The sequence below is a fragment of the Dermacentor albipictus genome, chromosome 8 (assembly GCF_038994185.2).
Source record: "Dermacentor albipictus isolate Rhodes 1998 colony chromosome 8, USDA_Dalb.pri_finalv2, whole genome shotgun sequence".
Taxonomy (NCBI): Eukaryota; Metazoa; Arthropoda; class Arachnida; order Ixodida; family Ixodidae; genus Dermacentor; species Dermacentor albipictus.
The window spans coordinates 122,899,757-122,926,066 of NC_091828.1; the positions used below are offsets into that span (position 1 = coordinate 122,899,757).

The window sequence follows — 26,310 nt, forward strand, 5'->3', positions numbered from 1 at the left end:
GCATGCATTAATTCATAACACAAACATGACCATATGCCAGGCTTTTTTTAATGTCCTTTTTACCGCTGCCTTTCCACTCCACTCAACTTGCCAGTATCTATAGCATCGACAAGTTCTTACACCAAACCGTCATGACATTAGTCGGGCAGCGGACTCGGGCGAGCGTCTCAGTGTACGTTTTCAGAACATCGCAGACCGCGGGCGCCGTAGCAGAAATCTTCCTCGTGTCTGTGCTTGCTGCATACCCGAGTTGTAGCCGATGACTGTTTGCCGGTTTTATGTTTCGCGAGCCAAGCTTCACGCAGCTTCTTGTCCTGCGGCTACGTGTGAATAAGGCTGACACCGGCCTCTGTTACGTGCGTTCGGCCCTGCGGCACTGAGCAGTAGCCTACTATGTTGCGCGCCTTCAAAGGCAGCCACTACCTATTGTATTGCTTTCAAGCGTTGTAAAGGATACACTCGAAGCGCGAAAATTTCGCCACTTAATGAGGACCGCAACGTACGAGAGAATTTAAACTCGTTTTCAGCTCGCTTCGGCGCTCCCGAAGCAGCCGACGCGGCCGCTATGTCCACGTGATCCCTCCTAGCACGTCACGCCGACGGTGGCGCCAGCTCTTCCAGTGGTGGAGCTCGAGGCCAATAGCACCACCAACAAGAGTATGACAACATATGTTTGTCAATTTATGCCGCGGTGACATCGTGCTTGTATACGACAGTGAACGCATCAAGTGCATTTAATTGCACCTTGACGTTCATCAACCTCTGAAACAAAACAAATGTTCTGTAACCAAAGTTTGGCCAGAAATAACGTTCAGAGGGCGCCACAAGAAATATATTATAAAGCAACGCACTTGCGTGTCGCAATTCGCATTCGCATGCGAACACATGAACGTAGGACAGGGCATGCTAGGGAACAATGCATAGTCTCCCAACTAAGCCGCATGTACTGCAGGGATGGCATATTCATACATAGAATTCGACGATTCTTTTACAGGGTCAGGACTCTCCGACATATGTTTGCGTTTCAGTTGAAAGAGCTATATAACTGTAGAACGTCTTCCTGACATCCACAAGGCTGCACATTTCCGCTGGTTAACGGGTCGCCTGCATTTTATTGCTACGTCACGTCGACCTGCCACAGCACCGCAGCACAGGTGCAGAATTTGGGCCAGAAATTGTGTTAAAAGGAGGCTTCAAAAATACAGGAGCATTGTCATGAAGCAGCCTATGCGCATGTCGCATCTTACATTTGAATGCGAACGTATGAACGTAGGGTGCGTTATGTAAGTGCACAATGCACTTTGTCACTATAGATCCGCAGAAAGTTCAAGGTAATATGTGGCAACAAAGATCTCTACGATTGCGTGGAAAGATTCATACGTTTGCACTTAAGCCCAGAAAAGCAGGTCTAGCACATTAAAGAATATTGCAGCAGAAATGTAATGTAAAAAAAGTTAAAGTTTAAATTGTATTATCTGGATACACCTGATGAAGGGTACGAAAGACGAGCATATTGAAAAAAGTCTAAATTTCAGTAGGAGCTCGTTTTCTTAGTCTGTAAAATTTTTAATATTATCGTCATGAATAGAGTGATTCCATGTGCCTGAGGTTTTATTTTCTTCCTTTTAGAGCGTGCGCAATCCTCTCCACAGCAAACGTATATGACATGATAGTTCGCATTTATGGTATTAACTTGATTTTTCTACGGCTCTACTACCTGCTACAGCTCGATTACCTTGTGACGTAGCAACCTCCATTGTGCAAACGCTCGGTCGAGCTGCTAATAATTGCCGATGCAAAGCAGTTGTAAGTGCAGTGCGTTTTCTTGTCAGTCATTTAGGTTTTTCGTCCTATTCAACAGTGTCTATGCAGCACGATAAAAAAATATTTGATGGTGTAGCAGCCCACGAGCTGCAACTACTGCTCAGCAATTTGGCTTATTGCAGATGAAGCAAGAACGCCCATGCTATCGCATGCAGAAAACTCTGCACCCCAGTATGCGCATCACACGCAATCATCCTATGTCCAATCAAGGATTTTCAGCATAAAACTACTCATCTCATCAATGCGCGCGTTCAGTCTCCATACAGAAGCAAAACGTAGCTGTGCAATTTGTATTTCGAATACAGCGCACATACCGGCTCTGGCGGTATTCGCAGAGCCTCAAGCATCAAGATAAACACGCTCGCCCCCATATCTAATTGAATACCGTAACTGATTAGAGGAAATTATTTTAGCGTTTACCTCGTAATTTCCATTGAGCAACGTACCAAGGAACTACCTACTAATTAATTCACTTTCATTCTCTTTACTTCACCGTGGGAAGTCGCAGTGCGAGCCGAAGCAGGTCCAGTGCCAGGAACGTGACGTCATCACTTGGTCGTGTTGGTTTTAGTAGAATCGGATGATAACACCAAACGGACGCCGGATTCTTCCGCTTCATGGGGCGTATAAGGCTTTCGCTCTGATATTACCAGCCGCGAGTCAGGCCTCGAGTTGTGTTTACGAGGAGTTGACTGAACGTACCATAGGAGCAAGGACAGCGTTGTGGCTTCCGTGGCTGGCATGAGCGTTGGGCCCAGGTCCACATTAAGAGCATTCCTTTTGAGCTGCTATGCGCATAATCTCGTCTTAGCAGTGATCGCCAGTTAGCCTTATTTTGTATTTCACTGGACGCTGCGTATCGCTGACGGTTAACTCTCGGTATCATCCTGCACACTACTGCGGTGAGACGACGACTGCAACGCCACTGGCGGTCCTGATCATGCCGGTGCTGCGAGGAACCCGGTAGCTGCAAGTACGCTGTTATTTCTGCCCAGCAGGAGTCGCCGCCTTGCGTGCTGCATCGCGCCAGTGCATCGCACCCGCGTAGGTTGAAGTACCTTCTCAGGAGTCCAAGGATGAACGCGAAACCTTGCTATTGCTGTCAGTGCTTCATCCTTCCGGCGAAAGTGGCGAATCCTTAACATCGTAATCCATTATCTCAAGTAATCAAATTTACTTGCTGCCTGCGCTCGGGAGCTCGAGAAACGCACTGAATGCTTGGTCGAGGGGTGGAATAGATATTCAATCCCGAAAAAAAGACAACGTCCATTTTGTATCTCAATACAAGTACAGAGAAATGCACTCATAAGGCAAAATGCTTTTATTGAGACCATCCACTTCTTGTCAACAAGTCCATGAATAATAAATTGTGAATAAGTCGTGTAGCTTTGATAAGTCCATGTAGATATATGCAATGCTTCTGTGCGTTCTGCTACCATTGTAGTAGGGTCTTTGAATTTGCAAGCCTGTGGAATGCAATAAACTTTTGTAAACATAGTGCGGTCACTGAGTGGGTGCATTGGTAAATATTACGTCTGACCAGTGCAAACGCAGGAGAGGGGCGAAAATGAGCGATCAGCCCGTCTTGTTTTCTCCCGATGTCCTTTCCGCGTTATTAACGTTAAATTTTGTAAACGGTAGCAAATGAAATATTGTGATGTGTTTTCTTTTAAAGAAAACAATAAGGTGCGTGTGCTTTGAACAGTTGCATTGTTCATATTACTCCTGCATTAAAGACTTGTACTCATTGGTCATATACAGGATCGATTGATCGATCGATCGATCGATCGATCAATCAATCAATCAATCAATCAATCAATCAATCAATCAATCAATCAATCAATCAATCAATCAATCAATCAATCAATCAATCAATCAATCAATCAATTTTATTATTGTTATTATTATACATTATTACAGTTACAAAGTAAATGTAATACAGAAGGAGGTTCCATAGTAAAAACTATCAGGGGGACCTTCTGTTATGTGTAAAAGTGCAGCATATACGATTAGCAACGAAGTTAAGAACAGCGGGAAAATGCAAATCACCCTATTAGGAGTAATTAATCAAACATCTCGCAGTTGAAGATTACACAGAAAGGAGCAAGAATATTTGGATAATAAAATGCAAGTGAAAGTACGAACTTTACAGTAATTGAATAGGATAATAATGATTATATAATATCAACAAAGCGGAATCCAACAACGCAACACATTTAATTTATAAACGACTAATAATCTATGAACGCAAGCCAAGAAAAGCAATAAAACATGGCTACAGAGTAATGAACACACACACACACATACACAACCCCACCCCACACACACATATATATATACATACATACATACATATATATATATATATATATATATATATATATATATATATATATATATATATATATATATATATATATATATATATATCTATATATATATATATATATATATATATATATATATATGTATGTATGATGTGTGTATATATATATATATATATATATGTATATATGTATGTATGATGTGTATATATATATATATATATATATATATATATATATATATATATATATATATATATATATATATAAACGAGAAGAAAGGGGGTTAACTGAGGGGCCCGCCTACTGTGCTGAAGGACTGAGGTTGGTTGGCACCACTGGCCTCATATTTCCTTTTCTGGAATGTGTTGGAAGCAAAATGTGACAGGAACCTAGGGCGCTATAACGTAAAACTATTCCAAACTTTTCTATTCCAATTCTGCTATCAGTCTTCCGCGATTGGTCGAAAACTTTTTTCAACCACCCCCTATTTCACCTGTCTGTCACGCGACGTCACGAAAACCGCAATACCTCCCCATCTGATATGATGTGTACACACTGATTATGCATGATTTGACAGAAAAAAGAAAAACAGTTATTTCTGATTCGACCCCTTTTCGCCATTAGCCCTCGGCTATTGGTAAAAAGTTTTCGGGCTGCACCCACTTCACCTGCCTTTCACGCGACGTCACAAAACTGCACAAACTCGCCGCGTCAAAGTGACGTGTACGCGATAAAGATGCATTAATATGCCGAACAAAACTGAATTTTTTTCGGAATAGCCGCAGGCTGCCCCGTTCCAAAAGGAATAAAAGACGCTGGGTACTCGCACTTGCCGGAGAGCATGGGTGTATTTGCATATAATAAAGCTTCTTGTGTGACCGCGTAACGTTTTCAAACACTTTTGGCACGTTTACTACCGCATTCTGCCAACTCTTCTTTGCTGGGGGTCAGTTTTAGCGTCATTCATAAGTTTCCGTTGCATGCCGCCGCGATTTTCGACCAGCCACCTCAAGCTAAGTAAGAGAAAGCCGACCAATCGCAGGCGCCGGCACCACCCTCTTCATCCGGTTATCGGTTTTCAGTGCACTGGCTCTGCCTCATTGAATCCCTCTCCACTTGAGCGTTCTCCTCGCCTCTTGTCAGCCAATTAGATACGACAAGCCGCTCAGTGTAGGCTATGTTATTCGTTGTTCAAGCAAACAAAAGTGACCTCCTATGAACGAGGACAGCGTTTGATTGGTCTGTTCAGAAAACCTTGCGGGTGACCGCCCGGTGCTTGCGTCGGTGGTTACGCAAATTTGACGTCAGGAAATTGGAATAGAAACATATTGGAATAGTTTTACGTTATAGGGCCCCTACCTTCCGCGAAGTGTGTGGGAACCTACCTTCCCCGAACCTATGAATGGCTTTGCATTAAAGGAATAACCATTATACAAGTTGTGAACCAGCGTTAAAGGCTCAAGCGGGAGATAGACGGAGTGAGAGCAAACGTGAAAATATCGCTGAAAATGAATAGAACGTACCAATGCAGCGAAAATACAGGGAGGCAACGTTATGGACAACCTTCATTCCGCCTGAGAAATTTGACGAAGATCAAGCGCACGGTACGATGATGATGGTGTTAAGACATAGGCGCTGAAGAGGAAAGAAATACGCTTGATGATACACAAGCACGTATTTGACACCTGCAGGTTTGTTCATCAGGCTGGCCATTCACGCTTACAAATGTAAAAAAAAGAAGTGGTGAACGAGTAATATGAGGAAGCTGCATGCTGCACAGTGCTAATATGTGCAGCGTGAAGTGTCACAATGCAATTTTACAAAGTGTAGAACGTATTAAGCCACGCATGTCAATTGGCACGTTGTATCCTGAAAATGTGTCCAGGTCGGCTGCGCTTGGAGGGTTGCTTACAGGGCACCAAGTGGGAATGTATTCTGACATTGAACATGAAAAAGCTATGCAGATCCAGTGCGCACACTCAAATCAATCTGAACCAACTTGTTAAATGCTCTACAAATATGCAGCATGCAGCCTCATTAAATATTTGTGGTTGCGCATTTTACCGTGCACAAGCTATTGCAAAACACACACAAAATCAGGGGATGGACATCGTGAGACGTTGACGCAATGTTGCCATGAAGCGATGGACAATGTATGGTGTTACTGAAGGAGTGAATAGATGGGAAACTTGTATGTATAGAGAAATACGACCGATATATGTAAACAAATTTTAAGGTGCTGTGCCTATTGTGAACTATTTAGGAGGTTAGCTCAATGAGCCCAGCGCGAGTGAAACATATTCAGTGCAAACACCGACCCGGCCAATAGTGGGTGTCACATATGTAATATTATGGAAAAGAGTGAAGTCGTTTCATACTGAGCGCTATATTGATGTCTATATGATTTTTGGGTATCGAGCAGACGACACTGTAAGGACATTTTGTCGTGATTCATTGTTTCATGCAGAACTAAGGCGTGCTCATTCGAACTACTTCTTCCCGTTTATTTTGCCCTACACAAATCAGAACATCCACTGGCACATTTTAAGCTTCCCAGGATGAGAGTAGGCTAAGTATGAGAAAGAAAAATAAAAAATATCGCTTATCGCGTGCTTTTACATTACGAGTCTTTTTTATTTAGAGGTTATGATGAGGTGGTGTCATACGTGGATGTTGTATTCCGTCGCTCAATTTTTCACAACACAGAACGAAGGTGCGCTTGTTGGAACTATGTTGTAGATCAATTTGTTGGCAAGCCTAGCCGGCTCACTTGTTCTATCAGGCGAGATTACCCAAGGGCCAACCGATGCAAGACCATAGGAAGGTAGGCAAAGAAACCTTCAGTTTCTTACTAATTCTACAGACGTCGACACATGTTAAAACACAAATTAGAGCACTTGATACTCCCTTGAAAGCTGCTGTGGTCAAGTGCTCATACTGAGACTTTTAGTTGCCTCGTTCGTTGTATGTCTATGACAAATAGGTTTGGAGATACCGGGTCGGTGTTTCTTGGTTTTTATTTTCGTAAATGTAGGCGTACAGGTATCTTTCTTTCTTGTTTTCACCCGAAAATGGCTTTTTTTCTGCCTGACATATTTTTCCAGGCAAAGTTTCAGTGACATCTCTGAGCAGAGAATTTTTCGCGTTTGACTTACAGGTGTTTTTCGGCGAAGATCTGGCTGACGTATTTTGTTGACACTTGAACGGGCTGTATTACTACAGACACTGCTCTTCACTACTGTACTCTCATTCAATACAGATTAGCCAAGTTTTCGAGCAGCAGTGTAGCGAAAGAAGAAGCAAAGAAGCAAGCAAAGGAAGAAGCAAAGAAGAAGAACATTGCGCAGCACTAAAGGGTATATATTCCAACAGAAAAAAGAGTACTCATGAGGACACATATATCCAAATAATATAACAGAACGAAATGACTCGGTATTATGTTCGTGCCAGTGGCCGTAACGCCGTGACTCTGAGGAACTGGACGAATGCTCTCTCGGCCCCTCTGCACACGCTGCCCTTTCCCCCTCCTCTCCCCGCTTCTCGTTTTTGTCGCAGCGGCAGGCAAATAAGAAAGACCGCCAAAATAGATGGCGTCGTCGGGGTCATTGCATCGGAACTCATGAGGCTCATTGCTACGCGCCGATGGCTGCCTTCAGCTCACTTACAAATTTGTTTTAACTGAATACATTCTATTAAAACAGAATTCCGGCAAAAAAGAAAACTCCGGGCACTTTTTTTCTGTTTTAAATAAATAAATAATTAAAGACAAAAGGAAGACACAGAAAAATGCTTTACGTACCAAATAGCTACGTTTCCTTTTTTGTTTCAATGGTTACACTACGTCCAAGAGGAGTGTGGACGGAGTGCTCATCCACGTAAATTCTGATTTGCAGGTCGTCTCACCAGTTGCTGCCCTCGTGGCCCTCGGACATGGCCGCCCTGATGCCTTCCTCCCTGAAGGGCCACAGGTCGTCGCGGCGGCACGTATTGTTTACCGCCAGGATTTGGCGCAGGAAGTGGAGATGCTAAACAAAATGAAGGGGCTTTGCCCCCTGTCGAGCTGAGATAGAAGGAAAAGATAACCAGAAGGGCCAGAATGGTAATGCTATAAACCTGTGCCATTTTTTACGACAAGTTCACACCCAAACCATACTGCTTTCAGTTACTTATATACTTGGTTAGACAATGCATCTGAAAAAAAAAAAACCTGTCGGTCTCCTACAGTCTTCGCTTTCTTTCTGACCTTTTTGCTGCCTTCGTCACTTGCATGTTCTTCTCGCGCATAACACCCATTGTTTTTTTCTCTTTCATGGTCACCCATCGTTTGGTGCGAACTGTTATGAACCAAGAGACACTGTTTTGCTTCATATTGGATCACCAGCAGGGAAACCAACTGCCCGATTGATAAACTAGTTCACTCGAGTCGTAGCTAAAAGTAACTGGTTTCTACTTCTAAAATATATTTTAATGCTTTGTTATCAGCACATCCGTGTCTTTCGCAGTACATGCACAAAAAATGTCTGGTACTCTGTCATCCCGATTGTATTGTTCACAAGCCCGCCTGTAGCCCCAGCTCCTGTACTTGTACATTATTGTGCTTGGGCAATAGTTCTACTTATAATGTACCAATGTTGAGCCTCTATTTCAGCAAGTCTTGAAATAGAAGCTTAACATTGGTACATTATAAATCAGTAACATTGCACTGTCCGTATCCGGGAACCACCTTTGTTTTGTATAAAAGATAAAGAGATGATTATGCTACGCAAACAATTTAACCTGGTGTTGGGAAGACCTCCTTCCTCACTTGTTCTAGCAATAAAGAATGTTTTGGGGAAGTGCAGTGTTTCTAAGAATCTGCGAAGTAAAAATGAGTTTTATAATGTCACCACTTCCGTGCAGGCATACTCTTAACCCTCGTATACAAATAATTTCAACCATATCCATAAATAATTCCGATTGTGTCATCACAATTAAGTTTTCCAAATGTGAGCCAAATTTGGTCCAGTACTTTTCCCAAAGCTTACCTTTTATGAAACTTTACACAGGGCATATGCTCATCGATTTGGAAAGACGTTGCTGCAAGGCCAGCTATTCGATCTTTATTAGGCTGTCTTGCAGAGATCTATCCCGATTTCTTCAGTTAGGTCACTCAGCCACTAGGGGTGCTCAACATAGCTTAAAGAAGGTCTAGACTATGCTTACCATGCTAGTCAATTGTGTTATCCTGTATTATATTTGGCTCTAACCATGTCTATTTACCCTCCCCCCCCTAACTTTCCTGTGTTTTCCCGACTCACACAAGCCGCTGAAATCTACATGTTCCTACGGTGTTGCTGACTTTGTTGTTCCTGACGGTGTTGCTGACTGAAAAAAAAAACCGTCAGAACCATCACCATATTCAAGCAAAAATTGGTGTCGGGGAGGGGGTCGTAAGGTTACGTTTTGCCTGACAGATGGCCAGTCGGCTGACGCCTCCTCAGCTCAGCCACCTCAGTCGCCCATGCGTGTCGTAGGCATCGGCATATGTTGTGCGCGTTGTCCTTGGTGACGCTAAAACTGGCAGAACATCGCACAATTCCAACGTAGTGCTAACTACTACGAGGAAAGTGCTGGGTAAGTGGGCGTGTCTCGGATATAGTGCAATCTAACCTGGCACGTCAAAGCACGAAGTGTCACGAGGAAGGAAGCTTCCTCGTGCAAAGTGGTTAAACATGGAAGTTGGCGCACAAACCGATTATTTCAACGAGCTGGCCACCTTTAGAAGAAAATAATCATGTTTGTGATCCTTGCTATAGTAGTTAGAGCCCCAGGCTGTTGTGCTTCATGACACAGGTTCCATTCTACCATCATTAAATATTATTTTCCCTTTATTAATGCGAAGCGAGGCAGGAACCTACCAACCTAGACATCGCCAAGTGCCAAGAATGAGCCAAAGAATGCATCGCATTAAAAATTCAGGAATTTTACTTCCCAAACCACAATATGATTATGAGGCACCACCTGGGCTTCTTAAACCCACACCTAATACATGCTTTATCGGCATTATTACATTTAGCCCACATCAAAAAGCGGCCACCGCGTTCGGGATTTAACACCGCACCATCAGCTTAACAGCGCAACGCTAAAGCCACTACGTCACCATGGCGGGTACCGCGCAGTTTCTGCCTAGCGTAAGCTGCTACGAGGAAAGTACTGGGGGAATGTGAGCTGATCCCAGAGATGGTGTAGTCTAAGACAGCGTCTCGAAGCGCGAACTAACATAAGGAAAGAACACGAGAAACTGGCACGTGGCGCGTGCGCCCAACATCTGAAAAGAGCTTGTCGGTTATGGCACGAGAGAAGTTTGCGTGCAATGATGGCGTATACCACACTCGGAAACAGGCCTTATTCTGGTGTGTTAGATGAAGGAAAAGTGTGATATTAACCTAGTGGTTAAAGCAATGGGCTGCTGTCTTGGAAGGAAGAGTATTCATTCCACTGTTGGTCATGAATTGCTTTTTGTTTCACGAGGTTTCAAATGTGGCGAGGCAAGATGGGCATACTCACTTTACTGCCTACCGTACTTGTATAAATAATCTGGAATGAGGCGACGAATGCTTCGGAAAACACAATAACCACTTGCATTCACAGAAAAAAAAGGTAGACGTTAATATATAGCAATGAAATGGCGAAAGTGCAGCAAAACTGCAAGGCACGATGCCTGAGTTGGAAAAGCCACCAGCCAATTCTAATCCTAATAGTTGTCCCCCCAAAACCTCTTCATTCAACTTGAGGCACCACCTGGGTTAGAATACGGTTGCTAGAGTGCTAGAATACGGTTGGAAAGTAATCGCGGAGATTCAGATAGAGTTCAGCTCCCGGCTCCTGCCACGATTCCGAACTCCTGCGTTTTCACGGAAAGTTTCCGCTGTCATCGAGCGATGTATGTTCATGTTTATCTGTAGGCGTGACACCGTGCCGGTTAATTTTGTTAGAACACGTTGACGGGCTAGGTGGTTTGAAGCCATAGTAGAATTTGTAAGCGCGACTGGACTAGGACGTAGAAAGAAGCAGACACACAAAGACAGCGCTGTCTCCGTGTGTGTCTGTTTCTTTCTAGGTCCTCCTTGAGTCACGCTTACGCATTCTGTCATTGTTAATTTAGTTAGTGAGTGAACTTTCACAAGTTTACACGGCCGATCAAACTAGTATCCTTACTTGGTACAGCTATCTACTAATTTGCTATCGCAATCGGTGCTTCGCCTTTCAGGCGGAACTGCGAATTTTTTATTGCCGTATCTCATAGATATGTCGGCGTCACTACCGTTTTGCTGCCAACAAAGTTCCTTGCGCCATTGGTAGGTGTTTGTTTCGCTAGTCCTTTGTCATGAGGGAGATGAAGCTGAAGGCAAAGTCTGCGGTGTAAATTCAAGGCAAGTATTTTTTTTTCTCTTCGCTATTCCCCCTAGGGCCACACAATGGCAGGCCGTGATGTATGGTTTCCTGTACCCAGTGAGAATATGAAAAAAAAAACTATTGTGAAAGTGTAGTGGTATTCAAATGCAAATCCGAAAGTCTCGTGTTCAGCGAGCAAAACAGAGAATACAATAGCATTGTAATAGATTCCTTATACCGGAGTCACACGTACACTTCTGATCGCGATGGGCACCGATCCGGATCTGAAATTCCCGACTGCGATTGGCTCTCCCACATTTCGTGCAAAGGAGCCAATCACGACCGGGAAATTGGATCCAGATCGGGTGTGATCGCGGTCAAACGTATGCCATGTGACACGCGTATTACATTACCCTTGCTAATATCCTACCTCTAAAGCAAGGGCGAAGAGCCATTTCGAGGCGTAGGCGGGAAGATAAAAGTTCTTTTTTCCACGTCGGCCACGTCCATACAGGTATTTACACGTCACGCATTCTCTTCGGCTCGTCGGTTATTGTTTAAGCGCGAAGAAAACGTTTGGGATTGACTGTTGCCCTGATGGCAATGCATCGGACGCACTCAAGCTTTGCAACAATTGTTGCGCAGTAGACCTGGCTTATGACAGTCCTGATTGTTTTTTCTTGAGATTATGCCACGTCGCCACTCTGAGTTTAGGGCACATAGCTCTTAGACTGTTGAAATGTGTAATTTAAGCAAAAGTGTTTAGGCTGAAACCTGCCATTAGAATGTTTACTTGATGCCGGCTATAGTGCTAAATGCAGTAGCCCTCAACTAAAATATTGCTATCCTCCACATATGCCGGGCACACTGAAGCTATTAGGATTCTTCAGCTTTCGTTGCTGGATGGTGTCCGTAGGTGGTGGCTGCAGAATTTGTTTTATACTCGAATAATGATTTCGTCCAATTCTTTCGTATTGACAACCGCGGAATCGTGTGATGTGATGCCTGTACCTCCTTAGATAAATGTGGTTCAAAAGACTATTTTATTGCACTTATTGTTCCTCAGAGACAGAGGGCGGCACAACATGTGTGTATGATACAACTGCCTGAGAAAGCAAAAAACAAAAACAAATATATATGTTTAGAGGACAACGCAGGGGACGCATGTATATGGAATGAAATCTATTTAACCTACCCAATTCTTACTGTTGTAGTGCAGTGAAATCCATAGCACAGTGGCCCATTGGTATGGCAAACATGCCTTATATGGCGTCAGAATGCCATAAGGCACGTTCTTTTTTTATTACTAACGCGTTGAAGGCCTTACTCGCGTTATTAAGGTTCCTGCGGTCTACGGGGCTTCACGACAGACTCTCAGAATGCCGCCACCTACCGCTCTGTAGTGTACGCGATTTGTTCGTGCTTGTCGCCCTTCTTTCCATCTCCCCCTTCCACTCTGTTTCTCTTTTTATCCGCCTTAACCCTACCCCTGCGCAGGGTAGCCAACCGCAACTACCTCTGGTTAACCACTCTGCCTTTCTCTGCATTATTGTTTTCTCTCTCTCTCTTTTATTATTTACAATACTGTTAGCCTTTTCAGGCTGGTATAAGGTGGGTAATACAACATAAAGTAATACAAAGACGATTTTAGGTCTTTTATTAATTGCGTCAACCGAATTGTAGTTCCCAAACAGGTGAACATCAAGACTGTTGCAGTCAACTGTAGTTCACGGCAAAATGACAATTTAATAACATCAACTCAAGGTGCACAAAGCAAAACAAGCTTAACATTGTTTGTTCTTCGTGAAGCTCGACCAGGGCGGTGCAAATACTAACCGCGAACCAATTTATGTTTTTCGTTGTAAAGCAAATAAGAAAACATCAGGTACGCGGTATTTCTTGTAGTAGCCCACGACTGAAGACCGGCAATTCGAATCAATGTTATTAAAGAACTTGCACATCCCCTGAACAATTATTTTGCTAATGCTGGAATATCAGGAAGCACACCTTTATTGGCACACTGAATCATAACTACAACAGGAAATAAATACCCTGGTAACGTTTTTTCTTGCACCAACAGATGAGGAAAAAATTTACACGACATGTATGGATCTAAAAAACAGAAAGGCGCTGGACATTGACAACATTCAAATAAAACCGATAAAATATATCTTACAATCTATCACTGCAGCCCTGAGTCCATACGTAACTTGATACTTGAGTCAGAAGTTTTTCCAGAAGATATGAAAACAACTAGGGTAACCGTGTTGTTCGAGGTTGGAGGCAGTAACCTGCTGTCAAATTATGGACCTATATCTATTATTCCTGTATCTTCAGATGGAGTGGAAAAATAATCCGTTCCCGCATATGTATTTTTTTTTTACTCCAGAAGCACAATTAACGACTGTTAATTTTCACGTTCAGTGTTTTTCTTGATTTCTGCGAAGCATTTGATTGCAATAATCATAAAGTTTTACTACTTAAATTACATTTTTGCGGGATTCGCTAGTTATTTATACTTAATTGTTTTGTAAACTCTTCCTCTGGGCTACCGAAAACTTAACACAAATTAATTCATTCAAGGAAAAAGAGATCGTCTTCCGAGCAAAAATAAAAATTTCCAATGAACACAATTTTTAGTTTATGCCACCGAAGGTATTATTTTCGTCAGTGAGTATAAAAGTTGAGGTGTCACATTTTCTTCAAACTTCATCTGGAACCAAGCTATCGTTAATAATCGTAAGAAAGCCTCTAGTATATTCGGTGTATTAGTTCGTTGTCAATATATCTTACCCATGAAGGTGCAACTACAGATATACCATGCCCTCTTTCTCTCTCACATACACTACTGTAGTTTAGTGCGGGCTGCCACGTCAGAAGAAAATATAGTAAAAGATCGGTTCACTTATAACATAAACATGAATATGACTACTAATTTGAGGATTCCTTCAAATATTTCATTGTGCTTTTGGCTATGAGGGTCGCAGTTTGTTGCTGTCTGTACCGCTGACATGCGTTACACATACGAGCTACAACTGCCTATTGGATTGACAACAAATCTGTATAAGGAAGTTTTACAGCTGTTTTCGTAAGGCAACAGAAATGTGTGGCGTATTAAGTAAATCTGACACAGAGAAAATATATATAAGTCCTCTCATATTGGAGTAAGCTTTGAAATGGCATTGGTGAAGTGGATTAATTGCACAGGATATATTAAAGTTCACCAGTCACCAGTGTTGAACTCTCCTCTTAGAGTTAGGCAGGATGCATTATAGAACTTCGATGGTGCTAATTACGTTTGTTAGAAAAGTTACATGATGGAGCTTACAAACTAATTACGCATTATCTTCTCAAGCCTGTTCCCTCGGCAATCTACGCACACCTCCTAACGTTTCTGTTGGCCATAAAAACCAACGCGGAACGCTTCATAAGGTATGCCCTTCCGCACATTCTTCACACACAGTTGGCATCACAGCCATATCTTCATAAAGTTTTCCATTAGGAGCAATCATACACAACGCGACAAGAGGAGATGCTACAGCGGCAGATTGCGTGAGTGTATGGAACGTGGTAGCACAGGAATATGGTACTTGACCAAATAGTCCTGTACTGATACAGCTGTACGGAACCTCATGTTGTCATGCAACAGTTACTACTGTCGCGATAGCGATAACTCAGGATGCTGCTCCAAATTGCTTGGCGCAAATGTGTTAGCAAATGCGCTAGCCCACTACTGTAGATGTTTTGGTTTATTTCTTATGCCTCAGGCATGTATTCATAGTTCACCAAGTTTATGCACCAAGAAATGCGATAAACTGGGCAGTTATTGATGATGGTTCTCACTCCACATTTTGTTATATGAAGGCACAAACAAAAACCTTAAAGATAGGCTTGATTGCATCTATATTACCGAAGGAAACATTTACACTCCAACTAAATTTGACAACACACCAAAGAGTCGGTTGCTAAACTCAGCTGTGCAGCCTAGCGACAAACACGTCGAAACCCTTCCAACGCTGTGTCTTTAATGAGGACACAAAAATCCATTAATTAATTATGCCCATTTCTTTTCGTTTCAATGGCATAAAAAGACAAATAAAAAGAGAGCTATAGCTTTTCTCCTAAAGAATGTAGTATCATATGTGACCATGTGCTCTCAAAAGAGCACACTGCAGCCTAAAGCTCCTCTCAAAAAAATTTCGCCACGTGCTGAAGCCATCCATATACGAAGAACCATTCGTCTTCTCAACTGAAAACAATGTGCTTGTTTTGCCAGATACGGGCACAATCGTAGAGGTACAGGATAATCGCAAGTCTAATGGAAACCTTAAATGTTTTTAATAAGTTTCGCAGGTATACGGACGGGTATTTGGACTGGTGTGACTGGAGGCAATGAAGAATTTCATATGCAGTAGTGTCATCTCTTGGGCCGTATTGGCGCTTCTTTTGCCCACAATAGAAAAGAGAGATTCCTTTTCTGCCATCGCTGTCGTTTATTATGGGCCAAGTGCAGGATGTGGCCATAAACCTGGTCACCATGGAGCACCCAAGAAGGGGCAAAATCATACACATGGTGCGTAAATAATTTTTCTGCTCATTTCGAAATCTAATTCATGCACCAATTTTACGGCATCAAGCACAAGTATTCATACATAATCGCAACATGTGTTACCGCTGCTTTTCTAGTAAAGCAGAACGCAGATGATTTTTCGGAAAGTAGGATTGATGAGAAATTTGTCAATTTTCCAGGATAGCATAGCTTGCTGCATATTTTCAGGACAGGCTAATCACCCATATGTTTGGTATATTTAGTGCAAGTAACGCAATACTGTCTTTCTTTCTTCCCCATAAATTTGTTATCATCAGACTTTCAGCTAGGGAGCTATACATTTGCTACGTTAAGGACAACAACCTATATCCTACGCATATGAATAGCATCACTTTTCTTGTCGCCTGAACGCTACCATTCTTAGGTCACTTTCCTTGGTTTCTTGGCGTGTTTCCCCTGCACTAATATACCGTGAACTGTGTTGTGAAGTATGTGCGAGTCCACTTTCGACTAATTACACGTGTTATTAGCTCCGGTTTATTCTTTTTTCTTTATGTTTTAGTTAGAGAGGTATGAGCCATTCTAGGCAACGAAAATAAATAAACGGCCGGCTGGCAAGCTCGATTTAGCACACACGGCAATAGCAAAGCTCATTATCATGACTCAACTTTTGGACAGCTCTACCTGCATGCGGGGCTACATATAGGCGCAACGTGCTATCCGAGGCAAGTGCTACTAGGGAACAGAAACCTCGCCCTACGAAACATTTCCTATGAACGAAAACCTGGCAGCACATGCATCTTCGAAACTGCAAGAGCACGGAGGCAACAAGGCGACGACGGAAACGCGCATTGAGCGGCTGTGCACTCGAGGCATTTCTTTTTTTTTATTTAACATACCTTACAGGCCCCTTGACAGGGCATTGAGTAAGGGGGGTAATAAAAAGTACAAGGTAACATGTCAGTGTACAACATACGGCTCAAATTTGCAATTTAACACAAAGCAGAGGAATCGATGATAATGTGGTATGTTGGCAAATACAAGATTGGGCGGGAGAAAGGATAACACGAAGAGGAAAAAAAAATGTTGGCTGGCATTATACATATGCCAAAACTGCACTCAAGAACTATAAGGTATACCGATAACAATGACAACAGTAACAAGAAAAGAAACAACAACCAAAGATAGACTGACAAATATGCGGAATGTAAGCACATGGACAGTTGGCAGGGTTTAGAAGACGCACAATGGTGGGGCATGATAAAAACGCAGGAAGTAATGGCGTGCACAGTAAAAACATTTATCAATATAAGAAATGCAGTCGGGCACAAAGTGGGATACTGAAAAAAAAACACCTGCAGTGGTACAAGAAATGATGGATGTCTTTGGTCTTAAAGCTGTCAAAATAACAAATAAATAAATACATGGGTGGTATACAGAACGTGGCACCGGAAGTAAAACAAAATTGGAAAATCTAGTGGCAAATTTTTATTGCGAAAAGAAAGAGTGCAGGAGTTGTCGGAAATTATCGTGGTCTGGTTCGGATGCGATGTTGTCTGGAAGACCATTCCACAAACGTATGGCGCGAGGAAGAGCAGATGAGTTGAAGGTATGAGTTGACCCATATAATCGCGTCAAACTTAAGTGATTATGCAACCGACGTGATGTGCTAGAAAGAGCATCAAGCTGGAGTGGGAATGGTCTGTTGCTGTATGTGTATTTGTGAAAAAGGCATAAAAGGGCAATGTCGTGACGAGCACTAAGGGGTTCAAGTGAAAGATTGCGCCTAATTAGCGTTACGTTGTTATGGTTGTCATAATTACGTGAAATGAAACGGGCGGACCTATTCTGAACCGCTTCAAGCATGGTAATTAAATAATTTTGGTAGGGAGCCAGATAGATGCGGCGAATTCAAGCTGTGGACGAACGAAGGTCTGATAAGCTAGATGGCGAACGTGATTTGGACAGTCATGTAAATTTCGAAGTAAATATCCTAAAGATTTTGAAGCTTTTGCGCATATGGTGGTAATATGGTGATACCAGGAGAGGTTGGGTGTGAAATGAATACCAAGGTACTTATAAGATGATGCCTGCGTCAGTTGATAATTGTTAATGGTGTAGCAGTAGTTGATAATGTTTTGCTTGCGTGTGAAGGAGATTATTTTGCATTTTTCTGTATTCAGCGACATAAGCCATTTTTCACACCAGTTGTTAATGCGGTAAAGGTCGTTTTGCAGCGTTATGTGGCCATCGGCACAGGTTATTCGACGATATATGATGCAATCGCCAGTGAAGATTCGCATGCAAGAAAATGAGTTTCAGATCAAACGCACATGTTGGAACCTGTGTGAAGTAATGCTTTCGGGAACCAGTAAATGAAATGCTCGAAATTCCCATTTTGGATCCCTGCGGCTTCGTAGCAAATAAACTGGCATTAGTGTATGCTCCCAGGTACTCGTCCTACGCAACGCGAGAAATGTGAGAGGCTTGTGTCTTAAGTTCTTCTGGTTTATTTTAAATGCACTGGTCGCTTTTTGGCCAGTCTCTATACAGTGAGTATGTGCAATAGTAGAGAAACAATATACATCAATACGCGAGAATCATCTCAGAGAAAATAAGAGAAGGAGGGAGTATGCTTGGTTTCCCAACAACTCTTAGTTCGATTCGTCACTTTTGATGTCCCTCCGAGTTCCAGGTCCGGATGCTGCGTTTTTTTGTCGGAATCTAATAATGTGTTTGATGTTGCCTATAGCACTGGCCACAGTGTAGGGCGCAGCTCTCGCGGTGGAGCGGTACAGCTCCCACAGGTGTAGGCGCGGGGGGGGGGGTAGGAAGAGGAATTTTCGAGCGAATTAAGAAAGTCGCAGTTTCGCGCAAAAGATGACGCATCAATTGCTAAAGCAAATTAGTGGATGACTACGCAAAGCAAGGAGAGCAGTTTTAACGGCCATATAAGCTACATGCTATAGAAACTATATAACTACACAAACTAAGAAAGCTATATAGCTATGTAAACCATATATACTATATAGCTATATACAGCTTCGCTTAAGAAGTCGCAGTTTTGCCCGAAATGCAAAACATCCATCACAATAGCAAATTAGTGGACAGGTATACCAAGTAATCACTGGTACGCTACTTTCATCGGTCGTATAATCTAAGTTAACAAGCATTGTGCCACGTGCGCACAAGCAAGCATGAACACTTCTCACTCGATGACAGTGGAAACTGGGAATGAAAACGCCGGAGTGAGGAAGCGCGGTAGCAGCAGCGAGCGAATTGACCTTCGTGCTTCCTCTCGCATTGATCCGAGCCCCCGAAAATACAGCGCGTGGCAAACTCTGCGCCCTGACCAATGGCTTTCAAGATAAAGCGGCCGGGGCAGGCGCGCGCGGCTGCACGATCCCATAGAGTTTCCTACAAAAATTACTAGAGGGAACTCTGGCGCTGCAGTCGTTGTCCTACCATGGGAATGATGGGAAGTACATGGATTTGTCTGATCTTCGTGCTTATGGATTCAGACGTTCTTGTGGCTTTGTATATTACGCTATATAAATGTTATTGTCGTATATTTCAGCGCAATCTATATTCTTCGAAGTGCAGAAGACGCCGGGAAGGCGTACAATTGCTATTAATTGCAACGATTGAGCTTGTCTATGTGCCCAAATCGAAACGCACCAAGCGTCTCAAAGCACTGGCATGCCCGCGATAACTTCATAAGTGCGTTTCATTCGCTTGTCGATACATGCACCCGTGGCTTAATGGTTTCAATATCAGCCTTCTGTACTAGAGTCCCTGTGTTCGAATCCTGCCGTCGGGCAATTTTAATGATGTTTATTTAATTATTTATTACGCAATAAACTGTTGAAAATGACGAGTTTACAAAGTCATATAGCCGTTTGAAGCCAAAAAGAACGAAGTTTAGGCAAAGCCATGTACTTCCCATAATTCCCATGCTGGGACAACCGTTCCCATTGTAGCTCACGTAGACACTAGCGCCAGAGTTCCCTCTAGTAATTTTGTAGGAAACTCTATAGCACGACCCGCCCGGAGTAGAACGCACCCCCCCTCTCTACCCTCCCCCAGGAGCCTTTCACGCGACGGAAGTCGGCGCGCTGCCTCCACACTTCCCTCCCTTGCGTGCGCGAGATTAAGCCGCGATGGCCGGCTCACTTTCAAACGCTTTCACTCGCACATACAGCATACCGCGCAAAGGTGACGACGCCCTTGGACTGTACACGGACCTTCACGGCGACGCCGACGGAGACGGAGACGGCAACGATGACGTCAGAAATTCGCCTCGTGACCATACAATTGCTATAGCAATAAAAGTGTGAAAAGAGTGCTCCGGGGCATCTTCAGTAAGGATGGAGTGCGTTGGGGTATCCGCCACATGCTTGAAACGCTGGTTGTTGGCGTTGGCAACTATCCGTACTAGGATCAAGTGCACGCCGTGTGGAGGACTACGGGTTAATTTTAACCAAGTGCATTTTCGCGCCCTATCAAACTGTGGCTGCCGTGGAGGGGATCAAAGTAGCGACGTCCAGCTTAGCAGTCAAACGGTGTAGCCAAAGCTGCGCGCGGTAGGTTCATAGCGGCGAATGCGCAACATGTGATACATCAGCCGTGAGTTTGCTGCGTTAGCACTGGAGGATGGAACGCCACAATCGGCACTCTTGTGGTACCTCCTGGCATCAATATTACCGAATTCGAAGCCCTCGCCATGAAGTGAGTGAGATAGATCAGAGGAACGAACGGAATTTTCTTGCTAATGAAACATTTAAGATGTTATGTAAGTCAAAACGTCGGCAAAAGGAGAACACAGTAATCATAAGGGTGCTTAGAATAAAACGTGGAAACTGAACACCCCAACTGTAAACCGAACTCAGGTGCCTGTGGCAGTATGGGAGCCACATGCACTATCCAGGGTTAATTGCTTGTGAAGTGATTTGTGTGCCAAACTTTTATGGTTGTGGTGCTAGCGCTTGCTTCGTAGGCCAAGCGAAAGGGCATGCGGCCGCAGTACCGACCACAGGACTGGCCGTTACTGGCGGAAGCCGCATACACGTCAAGATGACCTGCGAGACCTTCATGGTCTTACTGTTGGTGAACACCATGCTGGAACTGTAGAAAAGTTGTTCTGCCAGTGCTTTCAGCAGCCGCCGTGACGAGTTTCATCTGAAATAGAAAGTGCTGGCTTTCGGCTGCTTTTTGTGTGTTTTATATCATAGCGGCAAGAAAAAGAGAGATAAAGTATCAATAAATGTAAGGCAATATTATTGATTGACGCAGAGTGCGCATTACGCTAATTGAATTAACTTGAAAATTTAACAATCAATAACTTAAGCACATGCCAAAATCCTTCAATTCTTACGTTGAACGGTATGGATGAAGAAGTGGACGCTCTTGCAAGCCTAGCACTGACATGTGTCCGAAAAGTAAGAACGCTAAGCATTTTTCAGAACACTAAGGGCGCAATCCGCATTCAATTTAGGGCGATCCATCAGACTCCACACCAAGCCTCTGTGACCCATGGACTTACTCGTGAAGAAGCACTGTTCTACCACATCAGAACCGACTCCGCGTACACAAAAGGCTTTGTTAATGAATACTGGACGATGCGCTCCCCCGCTCTGTGCCTTCTGTGGTGATATGAGCTATACCGAACATTTCATTTGACTATGCCCACAGTTTGACACAAAGAAAAGCAATAGTCGACAGCCTGTAAACAATGGACTATCGCACAGGACCTTAGAAGACGTCGTTATGCCAGAGTGACCACGGTAATCAGGTAGAGAGTGCAACGACTCCTGATTGTCTTCATGCGAGCCAGGGGGCTCTTCGACACCTGGTGACCCACATAGTGACACTCACAGGAGGCTTCGGAGGAAGAAATGTCGGCTATGCATGCCAGGCTAACCCCGTCTGCTGCAACACGACCACCACCTACATGCCAAGATCATGTAAAGGCAAGCTGGGTCGTCATTGGTAACTTTGAATATACAAAGAATGTAAAGCGTTGAAAGCAATGCTATCTTTAGTGAACCCAACATGATCTTGTCGGTCATTCAGTATCTCGGAGGACATACCGATATCCTGTAAGATACTCTCAATATATGTGTGTGCATTGGCATTTTTGAACATTTCATCTTGTAATTATGTGCTTTCAGACAAAGTGGGAGGTTTGTTGGGCCAAAGTGCTCGGAACACCATGACAAGAGCGTGGACACTGTGAAACATTTGTCAACAGCAATGTTTTGGGTAGCACGTCTGAACACATAGCACATCTGAGCACCCCTTCTGAACACATAGTTTACGGCTAGCAGGAGGTGTAATTATACCGTCGAAAACTACGCAGGGCATTTCGCTGTCAAGAGCGTCTCTTCACTGGATAACCTATGCAGTATTTTTCGGTGGTTGTCGAGGCGATCCTTCACGGTTCGGTGTCGTATGGGCGTCAGGATGAAGCCGCGCACCGCATCGGGAAGGCGGTGCTGTAACGCCAACACCGCGAGGACGACAGCGCAGCACCGACGGCTCGATGTCCGGTTGTGATGCGCAACCGGCCGCTCTCGCCAGATGGGTGATGCCGAAAGTTTTGGCTGGTGGCGGAGAAAACGAGGTAGCCACCCGGACTCGTCAGCATGTTCCTTCTGACTCCACTGGAACAGGCGACTTAGCGGAACGGGTAGCCGCACATGCGCTCGGCCACAGTACAGGGTTGGGAGTCCAACACACAGGCTGGAGCCGAGTAGACAAGGCATACGCCCGCACTCCTGTAGGTTCGGCCTGAAGCATTGGTGACGAATGGCCGAGCCGAGTGGCACTACCCGTGGCTGCCCGAAAAGCAGAGTCAGTGTGAAGCTTCTGGCCGACCTCGTATCTGATTGCCGATCTAAAATTTGGAGGACGCTTAAACTTCGCCTTTAAGAGTGCACTGCGATAGCGTTTAAAGACCACTTACTGCTTTTCATGCTCCACGGCAAGTGCAGCTTATGTACCCGTAATGTTCAACGGGAAACGCTGGCTGAGAACGCTATGCACAAAGGCGAGCTTTTTGGTCGAAACCCGGCCTCTTGCGTGGGTCGATCTCCTGGTATTGCTTCACAGTTTTAATATTTCAGCCTGGGAAGAGCTAACATTAAGCACATGCGCTGTCGGTGTCTTTTCATTGCATTTGTTTGCGGGCTGCCGTTGTCCAAATTCCGAGGAATAACTTCGTAAAGATTGAAAGACAAAGTTTGAGCAACTTTGGTGGTAGAGAAGTGGCTGCGTATGCGAGGTTCGGAATGTGGTTCGAAATTCTTTCTGCCAAGGCGGCGTCTGGCGCTGGGCGTCGGATGCCTACACCGGATTTTCCACGACATGGCGGCATTAACGCTGTCGCATCATATCTTCACGCTCTTCTCCCACTTCGTGTCGCAGTGCATGACCCGCACGCGGTTCTTTGAGTTGGGGCTCCGTCGCGTTGCGGTCACACATGGTCGTTTGTCCAGTCCAATAGTCCCTACTCTTACGCACTCACATCTGGCTTCCAAAGGTGTACGGCTATATGACGTTTTGAAGTATCATATAACTCCTTCCTGACGAACATATTATTTCTGTTTGATAGTGTTACGTACCTGTTTTCTCCATTGGTCTTATTCAGTGCGGTGAAATTGAATATCACTTTAAATTTACGACCATTTTCTAAGCTGCTGTTTATATCTTTAGCGCAATAGTCCGCGGCTATTTTCCTGGTTCTCATTCCCTACTGTGAATCAACAATATCCCTACATGGGTACCTACATATTCCATCACTTTGTCTTTCTGAGGAGTTTGTGCTCAGAGATTTTTTGACTTCGCAGGAGGTCCATACCCACATCTCCCTATTCTCCTTATTTGGTGTTTCGCTAGCCACCGCTTGTGCAATCCTTGCCAAAAGCGCGGTGTTAGAGAGTGCTTTTAGCGTTAACCTTTTTAAATGAGACGTAAGTGGAACTAGTCTGCTATTTGACATTCGAACTGGTGAGATGACGCTAGAGAGATGTTCTCTTAAATATTTCTCCAGTGGAGCCACGTGGTTACGCTTACTCCGTGGTTTTATGGAAATGCACAAGTACTCGAGCGCCTTTTAATCGGCGTTTTGACAGTTTTGAGCTCACACTCTATCTATACATCGATGCTTGCAGAACGTTGTTGATTTTTCGTGTCATTGCTCATAACCCTCCTCGGGCCAATGACGTAGTGTGTGACGTAAAACACCTCTGAAATCGGTCAAGGGGTGTTACCTGCTAAAACCCATTGCAACAAAAACATACTATAGACTTACGCTTATATATTCTAAACCGTACTTCCCATGCCTCATTCTTCGGGGGGGGGGGGGGCGTTGTATAGAAAAAAAGAAGTCATTACAGGAGAACAGATGTGTCTCGTGCACAAATACCGCCGCTGTCGTTCCACGCGGGACGAAATCGCAGCTACAGTTAGCCTTCTGATCAGCATTTAGAGAGATAGCTTGACAGGGGCTTGTGCATACGAACCACAGTGCTCTGGATTAAGGCAGCTCACTCAGCCATAGCAGGTATATTCGATCAAGTGCGTACTAGTTCTCAGAAAAAGGTATAGGTCCTACAAGCGTGCCATTTTTGGCAGATATTTACAGTTTCTTCAAATTTGGAGCCTCCGCATTCGACACGAATTGCACAGAAATGGTGGGCAATGACTCGGGAAACAAGACAGAGGCATGCCAATTTGCGCTCATCATCTACGATCACGGCTTGACCGCTACGATTAGGCTGAAGAGCACGATTGCAACATAAGACGATAAGATGCCATGAGACATAAGATAGGCATATAAGATTTGTAATACGTGAATAAACATAACTTAAACATTTGATTACGTCATTTCTGCACCATAGTGCTCATGCACCAGCTGCACGCACATGATATTTAACGGACCCCAGTGCAGTTGCGTTCCTGGTACACAGTAGCCGCGTTCTTTATTTCTGTTTTAATCATTCTAAATATTGTTTTCACCTAAGTCTACTCTTTTTACAGGGAAAGGTCAAACGGATAATCCCACCAGAAGCAGGGTGAAGCGAGCCATCGGAAATGTAAAAAAACACGCTCTGAACGTTACCAAGACTATGACTGTGATAGTCTAAACACAAAAGAAATCCGGAAATAAAAATTTTCAGAACAGTGGGGAAAGCCTCTGAGGGGGCTTTCTCTATTCTACCCGCAACACTTTCGTTCATTAATTTCCACAGTTTCGTTCGTTCTACTTGCAACACACCAAACCAAGTTAGTAAAACGCTGTCCAGTCAGTGTTTTGACTGCGAATTTCAGCTGGAGGAACAGGTTTCTTCTTCTGCGGGACCGACTGCTTGCTCGGGACGCCCTTCAGCAAATTACATTTCTTTTCCACTATGGCCTTTTATTCCACAGCTCAGCCTGCAACAACACTGTCTCTGTGCCGGTGGGACCAACTTCTTACAGAGGAGGTATGGCGGGTACTCGACATGGAAATTGCTTGTCATCCGGTAGGCACTACCGGAAGTTGCTCGTCTGCAGAATGAGTCAGGAAATGATGGCCCAGTGGGTTGCACATTAGATTGCCGGTACTCATTACAGTTGACGAATATTGGCAAAAATCAGTGGATAGTTCTCTGCGAAGAGACGCGAAGGATTCAATTCATGATTAGTTTTCCAGAAGGCACCCTGAAAAGGCTATTGTCGAAAAGCTGATTCAAGTCTCGACCAGGCCGGCAGGCTCCTGCTTGGCAATTGCCTGCAATTATCCTTAACGGGTGCGTTTAAAAAATCTCTGATCGCTTTACAATCAGAAAGAAAATTGGCAATCGCCGATTAATAACATTTAGAGAATATATCAGGTTTATGACTCCACTTTAAATATAAATAATGTTTATGCCAAGGATATTTCTGCCTTTCTTTAGTTTTTTTTATACGTCTTTATTTCTGCGTTTAATAGGCGAAGCCTTGCGGCAGAAAAGGGGTGCACTATGGGGGAGAGGGAGGGGTACCGGTGCTCTCTTCTTCCTCGAGGTGGAGTGGTCTCGAGGTCTGCACTTCAAAGAGGCGGCCAGGCCCTTCCTTGTCCCTGAAAAAGTTCAAAAAAGCACCCCAAAGCTGGACTGCGTCCTTTGAGCCCGATGTGCGATGGCGGGTCGAGCCACTCCTGCAGGGTGCCAGGTCGGTTCCCGACCAGGGAGCGTAGTGTCCTTTCTCGGACCG

The 26,310-nt window shown here is 44.0% G+C and overlaps 2 long non-coding RNA genes across 2 annotated transcripts in view; one reads left to right on the plus strand and one right to left on the minus strand.

The window, feature by feature from the left end:
• LOC135912986 (uncharacterized) overlaps positions 1-26,310 on the minus strand; it is a 126,951-nt gene that overhangs the window by 59,479 nt on the left and 41,162 nt on the right. The window lies entirely within an intron of this gene.
• Positions 11,772-25,295, plus strand: LOC135912983 (uncharacterized). Its single transcript, XR_010567857.2, has 3 exons — positions 11,772-12,039; positions 15,871-16,098; positions 25,114-25,295. It is a non-coding gene; the product is annotated as an uncharacterized lncRNA (long non-coding RNA).